The sequence below is a fragment of the Ambystoma mexicanum genome, chromosome 9 (assembly GCF_040938575.1).
Source record: "Ambystoma mexicanum isolate Mex_15411 chromosome 9, UKY_AmexF1_1, whole genome shotgun sequence".
Classification (NCBI taxonomy): domain Eukaryota; kingdom Metazoa; phylum Chordata; class Amphibia; order Caudata; family Ambystomatidae; genus Ambystoma; species Ambystoma mexicanum.
The window spans coordinates 1,329,239,255-1,329,251,298 of NC_090931.1; positions in this window are offsets into that span (position 1 = coordinate 1,329,239,255).

Sequence of the window (12,044 nt, forward strand, 5' to 3'; positions counted from 1 at the left end):
CCCTGTCTTTACCACCTTGCAAGTTGCTAGAAGAGGCAGGTAGGATAGGTCGAGATTTTCCTTCTCGATGTGATCCATGTACATCGCTGTTATCGATATTATGTCACTTTGATCAATTTTTAAGCGATTTCTCCCTTGATTAATGGTAAGTTTACCCAACTGATGTGTTAAAGGTTTTTGTAACCTCTCTTCGATGTTAAAATCAAGGGTTTGGGATCACTTTTTTCCATTGGTATGATGTCCAAACGTTCAATTATAGGTATGAAGTTTTGGGAGCTCCATACATAATGCAGAGTTGAGGCAATGTTGATTCCATTCAAGGTTGTTTTACCTGGAATGCCTCTGGTCGTTTGCCCATTTAACATATAGCAGTTTCTTTGTGTAAATTCCTGGTTCCAGATTATGCTTCTTTGATCAGACAAGATGTTTGATGAAGCTAAAAGATTTTTAAGATCGCCATCTTCATCCAAACATTGCATGTTCAAGTTCCCACAGATGATAACGTGTGGATTGGTTAGCCTAGTATAACATTCGTCTATGATTTTATTTACACATTGAAGAAATGTGTGTGTTGAAAACACGACTGGATTCCAGTATAAATTTAGTACCACTGTATTTGCGGCATCATGAAGATCACATCGATCATGCTGTAAGATGGAAAACTGAACAAAGGGGTTTGGATTCCCATTTTTGACGATTTCAAGGCCTGCGCCAAGCTTTACCATTGTTAATAGACCTGTGCACGGTCTTCCTTGTTGTCCTTTTGGTGCAGGGTTTAGCATGGTTGCATAACCTTCATATGATGGAGTAACATGCAGCCATGTCTCTTGTAGACAAATTATTATGTGATTTGCAAGATTTATATGTTTGTGGTTGAACCGATATTTAAATCCTCTTGTATTCCAAGAGAGGAGAGTTCCATATTCCTTGGTTTTGATCCGTCCTAGCTAATGAGTTGTCTGCTCCGATACAGCTCTGGATAGCCAAGACCATTGTATGGATTCTTTCCGATTTTTAAACCTGGCCATCCCTCTTCTACCAACCACATTTGGTCTGTTTGGTTCATAAAGGTCACTGTTAGTGGCCCCCTTTGCACATTCGGGTTACTAAATCCTCTAACGCCTGGTCAAACTTGAACTGATTTTGCAGAAGCATTTGTATGTTCTTTCCATTCTTTTTGTTGAAATACATTTGTCTGAGTTGAGAAATCTCTTAGATCGGAGCCAAGTGGCAATAATGCTGTTTTGGCATCTAGTAAAAAGTATTTTATTCATTGCGACTTCATGTGCAAGATCACCCAGTCTAGTCTAGATTCTTTAGTGTATTCCACAATCGCAATGTCATCAGAACTGATTGGCCTCAGAGAAGGGACACAATGCAATAACTGCATTACACTCCGCCGATTTAGATTCACTTCATTTTGTGGGGTCAAAATGTTTTCTAAATGGATTTTCCCCAATTTTTCTGGATGGTCTGTTATGGCTCTTGACTGTATATCAAGATCATGTAGCTTTTTTTGATTTACATCACAAGGTTTTTTTGGGTTACATGCATTTGCATAGCTTGAGTTCTCGAAACTTTGTTTTCGCTACAGAGTTGGGTCAAAGATAACTTGCAGCCTGCATATTTTTTGTGACAGCTTTAGGAAGCTTGGTGAGCTCAGCAGTCTTCATTCTTTCTCATCTTCAGTTTTTCGAAGATCCTGATTTGACTCCTGTTTCCTGTCAGCAAAGGGAGTTGTTATTTGATACAATCTTTTTTGTAGGTCTATTGTGGCTGAACAATGATGTCTAATTTTTGAAGTGTTTTAGATCTGTTCCAGATACTGAGATAAATACTCCAACGGATCATAATCCTCAGCACTAGCTTCTTCGCAGAGCTCTTGAATCTGTGTTCCTGTCTCGTTTTGGCAGTTTGACTTGACTTCCGGGACAGAACAAAAGATGCTATGCTTGTTTGCTATTTGTTCCAGATGAGTTGTGGTCTTCAGAGAATTCATTCTTTGGTTGTTATCACATGGTCTTGATTGTGGAGGAGGAGTGGTAAGATTTCTTTAAAAAGCTCTCAATCCATTTGTTCTGGACTTGATACCTCCTGGAGCGTTTTTTGATTTAGTTTCTCTTTCCTTTAAAGTACTTTATCACATTTGGTGGATCGCTCTTGTTGTTTGACTGTTGCAAATACATAATCAGCAGGTTAATGTATTTCACTGTTGTTATTGCTGTTAGCGGTGGTGTTGTTTTTTGGGGAATCTCTGATTTCATATACTTTCTCTTTATTGGTAGCTATTTGCTCTCGACACAGCAACATTCTTCCGTTGCGCTTGTTTCATGATCTTTCCATTGCAGCCACTCCTTCACGTTGAGACTCTGTTACCACACACGAGTCTTGTTTTTCATGTGTGGATTTATTTGCAATGAATTGACAAACGTTGTTGCTCCGGGATTCAGTTGTTCCTTTTGTTGTGTTAACTCCATTGACCTCTCTGCTCGGGTATTACCCTGATCTCGATTTGAATTGACTAGATTAGATGATTTAGGACCTCTGCTCATTTCGGTTTTGGCAACTTTGGCTAGTAATGCTGAGGTGGTCCTCACATTTGTGTTTTTCCCAATCCATTTTGTGGATTCTAGTAGTGTTTCCATCATGTTATTTTTGTCAGAGTGATCGCCCTGAGCCATATCACACAAATGAGCTTGCCACATTACTGATGTTTCAGTTTCACAATCAAGTTTGTTCTGTACATTTGATGTAAAGGCTTCCAAAAATATCAGCTTAGAGTGCATCGTTGCAATAGTGTGTCATGGTCCTGCATGCTGTCGTGAATGGATTCATAAAGGGGACTAGTGAAATTGACAGTGCAACCATCACATTATTATGGATCTGAATGCCGGCCGCCACTGACAGCTGTGCCTTATTTCTGTTGAATTCACTCGAAGCGGGAGGTTCACTTAAGACGGTGGATGATAGTGGACTTGTTACACTTGAGGCATGAGAGCTGGGCAAGTGCAGAAACCTCTCATGTGATTGGATATTTCCCATTGGCGAGTGTAACTGTGTCAATCCATTTGTATTCATACCTACCGACTCACATCCAGGCCCATTTAAATCCCAAGAGGACAACCAATCAACTATTGTAGACAGGTCTGGTTATTAGATCCTGTCAAAGTTCTAATTGGATGAAAAGAATACGGTCTGGGGATTTGGTATAAGTAATTTATTCACCCACAAGGATAAGAAGTTGCAAAAAAGACTGGTTGTGCTCAGATCGGTGGCTATGTAAAAAGTCCCTTGCACTTGGGACACCTTAAAAGTGTGCTCACTGGACGTGAGTACAATTATTCTTATGCTGTATCCTCAATTGCTTCATAGGATATCATAGTGGTCATGAGACCCCTCATGACCAATTGGCCGACCGGTTTCAATGGCTAATTCAATTTATGCCATCGTCTTCAAGACCGATTGATTTACAATGATGGTTCAAGTTCCAGCATATATCTGTACAGACAGATAAGGCGAGCACCTCCGTCCCCTGGTGCCAGTTAATGACTTATGTTTCTCTGGCTGTAGGGTATAGGTCGGCGTATGACAAGCTTTCAGAGTTGCATTGATTGTACCATATGCCTCGTAGTTCTTGCAGTGACATTTTCTTACTTAATCCCCTGCCGCCGATTGCTCGCTGTTCTGGCAAATACTTTCCTTAAGGTTTGAAACCTTGCCCTGTTGTTGTTGTAATACCATTTAAATCCACCCAAGATCTGATGGATTTGTGTCTAGATAGAGTTCCCCCATTCGAGACTGGGGTTGAGAAGTTATGAATATTTGCTTTGCCTATTTTGCATTAATTGAAGGATTGTTAAGAGGAGTGTTCACCTAGCCGATCTCTAATTTCGGCGATGTCTTTGTTAAGTCTTGCTGTTAGTTGGCTATCACGCTGATGTAAAGCATCTGACCTTCCGAAAGAATGTAATTTTCTCTTGTAGTATTCGTTTCGTTGTGGATGTTTTGAATTGTTTGCAAGAATGCTATTGTCATTGGCCCTCATTACGACCCTGGCGGATTTTTTCCGCCATCGACGGACTTTTCCGCCATGGCGTAAAGTCCGTTTACGCCATGGCGGATGGCGGACTTACCGCCCCATTCCGAGGTTGGCGGGGCGGTAAGTCCCCATTGACCCATTTACCCTTCCCCATTCCCATTTCGGCCCCATAGGGCTCAATGGGAGTGGGGAAGGCGTTAATTACGCCACCGTACATTACGGTGGCGTAATTAACACCAAGGTCCCATAGCGCCATGGATTTTTACGCCCGCAAAAAGCGGGCGTAAAAGTGACCATGGCGCTTTGGGAACTCGTAGTTGGCGGTAAGGGGTCGGCGCAGCTAACGCTGGCGTAAACCCCTTACCGCCAGGGTCCTAATGAGGGCCATTGTCCATTGCTCCATCTCTTGTTGCAACAAGCTCTGCATGACCTTCTTGACAAGGTTGCAGTGTAGAAACAGAGAGCAAGCTTGCAACATGATTTTGCCCTGAGCATGGAATCGCCACACAATCCGTACATGGGCCCGCTTGGAAAGGAATGACCTCTTACACCTTCATCGGGTGTTCACTATTAACTAGTGACTGATTCTTCAATGTTGCCTTGCATAATTGTTCTGGGCATTTCTTTTGAACAAAGACGCTGTATGCCTCTAGCAGATTGGCATTCATGATAACAAGTGGATTTGTGTCAGGCATAATCGGGGCTCTGATGCGTGTGGTGCTTACAGTTTTCCAATGCCAGTAAAAGCCATAGTAGCACTCACCTCACATGCCTCAGCTGTCTCAAAGGGTCAATTTGTTTCTCCGCTGTCGCTGGGCTTTTGAGCCGCTGTTGCTGGTGAGTGCGCGGGCCTGCATGTTCGGCTTCAGCAGTAGAGGTAGCAGACATCATCAAGCTGCAAACCGTGATCTGGCCCGATAGAGCACCCCTAACGTGCCCCAGGCGTGACTGGGACAGACTGAACTCTCCTACCAGATTCACGTGTCAGCGCTATGCACCTCCTTGAATTCTTGTAGGAGTGGCTTGTAAATTAAAGGGGCAGCAGCAATAACCTCACTCCATAGCAGCATGGTGAAACAGCATCCACCTCCAAAGAGGAACTGGGAGAAACTGAGCTCTTCTACCGGACTAACTATGACTCCTATGATCCTTCTACATTGACTAAACTGGCTACGGATGAAGGGAGCTTTAGTCCAAAGGTTGCAAACAGCGCTAATGGGTGATACAAATCAAACCCAACTCCTATTGAAAATGCAGGGAATGGGAACCTTTGGAAAGGCCTGTAAATCGCTTGACTAGGACATTTCCTATAACAGCCATCCTTGATGGCCTATCGTTGCCCCATAGCTCTGCGCCATGCACGGCTTGTACGCATCATTTTGACCATGATCTACTCCTTGCGGGCAAATAAGACTACATACCGTTGGCCCTATTCTTCCAGGCCACAGAGGTTCAGCCCCTCCCGATGCTGCAGGAAAGTGGGCGGAAGGGCTTACAGACATTTCCTAAGTGCCCCGGTACAAGGAACTCCTGAAGCGTAGGCACATGTGTTTAAGTGTGTGTTGCGTTTGTGTGTGTTTGAGGGGGTGGGGTCACAGTGTTTATGTCAGGGGTTTGTGTATGCATTTTTGAGAGTCTGTGTTTGGGTGTATTTGATGTTGTGGGGGTGCAATATTTGTGGTGAGTGTGTGTGTACGTATGTTTGTGTGTATTTGGTGGCAATGTTTGTGTAGGGGAGGGAAGGAGTTGGGTGAGTGAAATGAGGGTTCCGATTGAGCTTATGGAAAGTTTCATGGAAAGTTAACAGTTGAATAAAAACAACATAGATGATACTCATGTTTTAAGTGTATCTTTTTTGATTTGATCTGGGTAGACTGGTCCTGAAGAAGGTGTTTTATTTGATTGGCCTGAAATGCATCCTTTAGCGTCAAACCCTTCCGATCTTCCAATAAAAAGATTGATTTGAAGACTCCTCTGTATGGATTCATGTTTTCGAAGAAGTTTTGATTTGTTGTTATTCACTCTGTGTTTCTAGACTTCACCTTCTGTGTTAGCTCCAAATTCTGTTTTCAATATCTATTGTGTGCATATGTTTATTTATACTTTGTATATTGTGTATGAATTTTCAAAATCTAAAATCAGTATGATAATTTTGTACTTCATAATTCATGTACAACTTTCCTAAAAATGTGTCTTTGAATAAATGGAGAACTATACGAGAAATTGATATCTCTATGATGTTTAGTTTTATGCTGATGAACTCACAAATATAGATACCCTCAGATTGCTAGAGCCGATTTTATCTGATTATGAGATAGTGTATTCAAGGTCAATTTGGCATGTATCCAACAGGAACACCTTCTTTGTGTGTATAGTTGTGGGCGCAGAGGCAAAAAAAACAATCAGAGGGACTTGCTTCCTCCTCTCCTCTACAGGTCTGGAGTTAATCAGGTGCTAATAATTTAACATGGAGTAGAGTTTTATTGGGAAGGCTTGTGGAAGGTGCAAAAAAAATCAACTCCAAAAAACAAAGTACATTATCAATAAGGGCCTCCCTCACACATAAGGATCTCAGACAATCAGTGTAGTGCAATGTAGGATAAGATCAGAGGCGGGTGAAAAGGACACATAAGAGGTGTCCAGAAAGAGCAGGATTTACACATAAATTGCACAATATCTGTTGCGATGTTACATAAATCAGTGGAACTCTTGGAATGCATGCTCTGTGCAAAGTTCAAATAGAGCTCGATCAGATGAAAAGAAACAACTCCACAATAAGGGACCTCCATGATCCTGTCACCAGAACGCCACCGAACACACCACAGACACAGTGACCGCATGCGCCAACAGGAAACAGCAGTTAACACAGTCTGTTCAAGACCCCATTTACAGCCACGCTTACGGCCCCACTCCACTCGGTTGTGAGGGAGTGTGATGATGATAATGCCTGGGAGCTGGCCTATTGCTTCTAGGCAGACACACTCCACCAGCAGGGCTGCCTGAACAAAGTGTGAAGCAGCAGACAACAGCTTGCCCATGGCTCCACTCCACTCCAAATGGTTCACCCTTATTATTGGATTATCAATGCAGTACAGTCTGAATCCCTGTAGTTGGAGTATTGGGGCATGTTACACAAACACCAACAAAGTAATACTAGGATGGTGGGTTCAAAAATCTTGAGAAAAAAAAAAAAAAATATATATATATATATATATATTACATGGACGCGGTAGCGCCCATGTAGTTATGGTTAAGTTGGTGTTTCCATAGGAAGAGCATTTTTTGGGTGGCTTATATCTTCGCTCCCTCTGGATGAATCCTCACCAAACTGTGAAAAAAAAGTACATGGCCCACTCTGAATTTTTTTGCAAAGTTTGGAGAGGTTTGGTCTGGGGGGGCAAAGTTATAGGTGGGGTCCCAAAACGTTTGTTTCTTCCCATAGACATAATGGGAAAAAACTTTGCGCACGCCTACAGCCCAAACCGCTGGACGGATTTACACCAAATTTTCAGCAGGAGCGGGGGCTTGGTCCGGAAAGCGTGCTTTTGCAAATTTGGTGTAAATCCGTCCAGTAGTTTTTTTTTAAATGACCAAAATGTAAGGCAAAAAAATTAGTGATATCCCCGTTCGCTTCGCGGATGGACTTCCCGGTTCACTCGGCGGACAGTGCCCTGATTGGCTGAGCGGCTTGCGCGATGTCCGCGGACATCCGACGTGTTCGCTGATTGGACGGCGTGGGGTGTGGAGCGCGTCAGATTTTTGGTGGCGCCCGACATCTTGCATTCGCAGACGACCGTGGACATCGAGGTGAAACTTGGTTTAAAAATTGTATTTAGTGGAGTGTGTTGGTGTGGAAGAGTGTTTGGGGAGGGTGGGGGAGTATGAGATAGGTGCAATGTTGTATTTTTTTATGTGCTAGACGCTTTTGTTGTGTTCGATTTGTCTGCGGACAACACGGCTGTTCTGAAATGTTCGTAAATAAACAGAATGGATTCAGTGTCAAGTTGAAAGTGTTCTAAGAAGACTAGTGGGGTCCTGGAATGTTCGCAGGGGGTGTCCTGAAGATGTGGTCTGTATTGTTCGTTGTCAAGCTGAAAGTGTTCTAAGAACACTCGCCGTGTCCTGAAATGTTCGTACATAAAGAAAATGGGGGTGTCCTGAGGACGCTGTCCGTATCGTCCTCCGGCAAGTTGAATGTGTCTAGGAACTTCCTTGTGTCCACGGACATTACAATGGTTGCAATGCTTGAATCTATGGGTGTGATATGCTGCGGTGGTTGTGGCCAGGGTATAGAATGTTTGGTGCATGGCCATTTGGCCTTGCACCCAAGACTCTATGCCCTGGCCACAACCACCGCAGCATATCACACTCATATGCCATGCACATAAGAGTCTATGCCCTGGCCACAAGCACCGCAGCATATCATACTCATAGTGGCTTATAACCTTGGGTCAAAAACAAATTTATAAGGAAGATTGTTATAAGCCAGTATGGGTGTGATATGCTGCGATGGTTGTATTTATCATGTTATACTTACTATTTGGTTAAGTAACGGGAGTCCATGTTTTTCTTGTTCATTTCTGTGATAAAAGAAAATAGCATGTTAGTATTAGTATTTTATAAAGACTTATTACATTGTACAATCAACATTTTCTTCTTTTTTTTACCCTCATATTTAGTAGATGACAAACCAGAGTACTGTGCAATTTGCTCAGTTTCTGTGTTTGTTGCTAAAATCATTGGGTCTGTGGGAAAAAAAATCCATGTTGGATTAAAAAAAAACCTTTTTCTGTTATGCTACAGTTTATTTGTTTGTTTGTTTTCAGTGTTTACTTGTTATTTCTGGCTAACGCTTTATACATTGGTTTGTTCCAGTTTTTGGGAGCAGTAAGATATTAGGTATTTGTTTGGAAATTGTAAAATTTTGGAGCAGTTAGATACCAGTAGGCATATTCTAACTGTTTATTTTTTTATATAATTTCGTGGTATTGATTTATCTGTTTGGATATTTCTAAATTTTGGGGCAGTTAGATACCAATTGGCGTATTCTAACTGTCTGTTTTTTTCTCTATTTGAGTGGTATTAATTTATCTGATTAGTTGTTGTAGCATCTTTGGGCAGTTAAATAGCTTTTGGAATATTGTGACAGTTTATATTTTTTTACTACAAGTGTACTTAAGGTTTAAGTAGAGTTTAGTTATCAAATTTTGGTTTTAAGAACATTAAATAAGCGTTTGTAAGATTTGCTGGTAATCTCTGCTTTAGAGTAATGGTACTATCATTACATTCAAACCATCCACATTTATTTTTTATATATGCAGTGTAGTGCCCTGAATTGGTTGTGGCTCCTGCGTGATAGATTATACCTATTGTTGTGAAGGTTTTCCTACCAAGTGATATTTAACCATGTGTGAATCCAGTCAGCTTGCATTTGTTTTTGGTACCATCTGCATTGTAACGTAGAAGCATTAGTATTACGTATTTACTATGTGTTTGTATTACTAACGTGGAGCGATTATCTGACATGCAGGTCGAACATAATCTACCACGGTTTGCATTTTGTACAAGTTGCTGAAATGGAACGGATTCACAATTAGGTATTGATATATACACAAAGCGTTCATTGGGGATTTGTTCTTGTGTCACATTGTTGCAGAGAGTGCATGTATGGTTCCACATGTATGAAATCTGGAAGATTTCATTTATATGTATGTTTTTGTTTTCCAGTACAAATAGTAAGTACATTAGAAATTCTTGTGGATCTTCCTGTGAGTTTATAGTGAATTTCACCATTCCAGCACAGTAGTCCAATTGTTGTCTTATTCCATGAACCCTATACGGGTTGTCAGGATTGTTTGTTGCATGTCTGTGAAGTACTAACATTTGCAAACACAATGAATCTGTACTGTGTAAGTAAATGTTGTCAACAATTGGTGGTAATTGAAATAGAATATGAATTGCTACATTTGCGTAGCAACTTACACCAACTATATTTGAGAGTTTAAATGGACCAGGTAGTTCTGTATCTGACTGCTTTTTTTGGAGTTTGTCTTCCTTCTTTGAAGAAGTACCTGGTTTACTTTCCCTAATTGATTCCTTTTTGCATGTGGTACTTGACGAAGTATTACTTTCTTTTACTCTCTTTGGAGGATTTGCAGTAACATCCTGTTGCATTTCTGTTTGATTTATTTTTCTTTTATAACGTTTTACTTTTTGTGGAACAGAATATGTGTTTAGATGGTGGGTGTATAGTGAGCGACGTCTATTGTATTCTAAAATGCAAGGAATATCAGCGTTTATTTTACTTACATCAAAGTTGATTAGAAATAGACCGTCAAGTGTACGTAAGCGTGATAGTGCTACGTAGCTCATGCCTTCTTTAAAGACTGTGTTAGTAATGTCTATCATTGCTTTGTCTAGGGTAAGACCTTGTGATTTATGAATGGTGACTACGTATGCAAGAGTTAGAGAAAATTGTTCTCTGCGTACATACATGTCTTTGAAGAGAAGGAATCGAGCTGTTGAGCGTCCTATCCTTTTTACTTCTGAAAGTTTGTCAAAGAGAATATTGACAAACTGAATTTTGTTGTCACGTGGGTATGTTTGAAAGCCAACAACTGTACCCAGTGCTCCATTAACTAGTCCTTGGTCCACGTCAAGGTTACGTTTCAGCATTACTCTGCAATTTAAGGATAATTGTCATACCTTTTCCAAGCCTGCTGTGTTTGAGATTGATTTTTCTAAACTATTTAGTCTTATTATGGCTTGGTCACACATGGGTAGTGTCATTCCATGTACATCTAGTTTGTCTGTGGCACTAATTTCCATTACTGGTTGCATTTCTTTACGTAACATTATTTCATTGAATTTGAAACAGCTTGCAAGAGTTGGCATTAAGGCCGTACAATTGACATTTTTGTGGGCTAATTGTTCCATAACATCTGTAGCACATGCATTATCACCATAAAGTGCATGAATGTGCCGGGTTTTCAATATTGCTTCTGCTTCTTTAGAAAGTATACCAACTCTGATACTTTTTAAGATGTTGGCATAAGTGAGATCTGCAGATTGGCGCATGTTTTCTGTTAATTCTCTGTATTGGAAATGTTGCCAAAGGTTGACATTTCCAATGCTGCCAACAGTTTTACGGCAGAGTTTGTGTCCTAATGTTTTAAAAATAGGCTCACCTTTTACTGGTGTCAATTGAAGAAGATCTCCGAAAACAATAATGTGTTTTCCTGCAAAGAGCTCTTCATAGTTTGTTTTGAGTACTTCTTGTAATCTGAGGTGAATCAAAGCCAACATTAGGTTGGACACCATGCTCACTTCATCTATTAGTAGCATTTTCATTTGTTTCAATGCTCTGCGTAGTTCCATTTCAGCTTCTGCAGAAAGTTTGTAATAATCTAATTTGTTTTGGTGTTCTACTGGCAGGAGTAGTAATCGGTGTAAAGTGACACCACCTATGTTGTAGGCAGCTAAACCTGTGGGGGCAGTGACAACAGCCGACAGTTTGTTGTTTGTCAATTGTTGAAGGAACTTACTGATGATTTTGATTAGGAATGTTTTGCCAGAACCAGCTTCACCACTGACATACAATAGTATAGGTTTGTAATTTTGACAGGTGCATTCTTTGTTTTCATGTTGTACACCATGTGCAATTTCTTTTGTTACTTCTTGAAAAATACTACGTTGCTCATTGTTTAGCTTTGATTGTAGTATAGTTAAGTCTTCTTTATCTTCATACTGACACATGGTGTTTTCTACTTCTATCATAGCTAATTCTGCCTCATTTGTTATTAGTGGGTCTCCCAGTGGTTCTTGGCTTCCTGTGACAGAAGGTTGACTACTGTCAGGAGTGTCCTTATCTAGTTGGGCCTGGAGTTCTTCTTCGTGTTGCTGTTCATTGTGCAACATTGTTTTGTACTGTGCAAAGTTTACATCAGTTATACTGCTTTCATTTGCTTTGAAAGCGTCTTCATATGAGTCATAGTTATCTAGTATT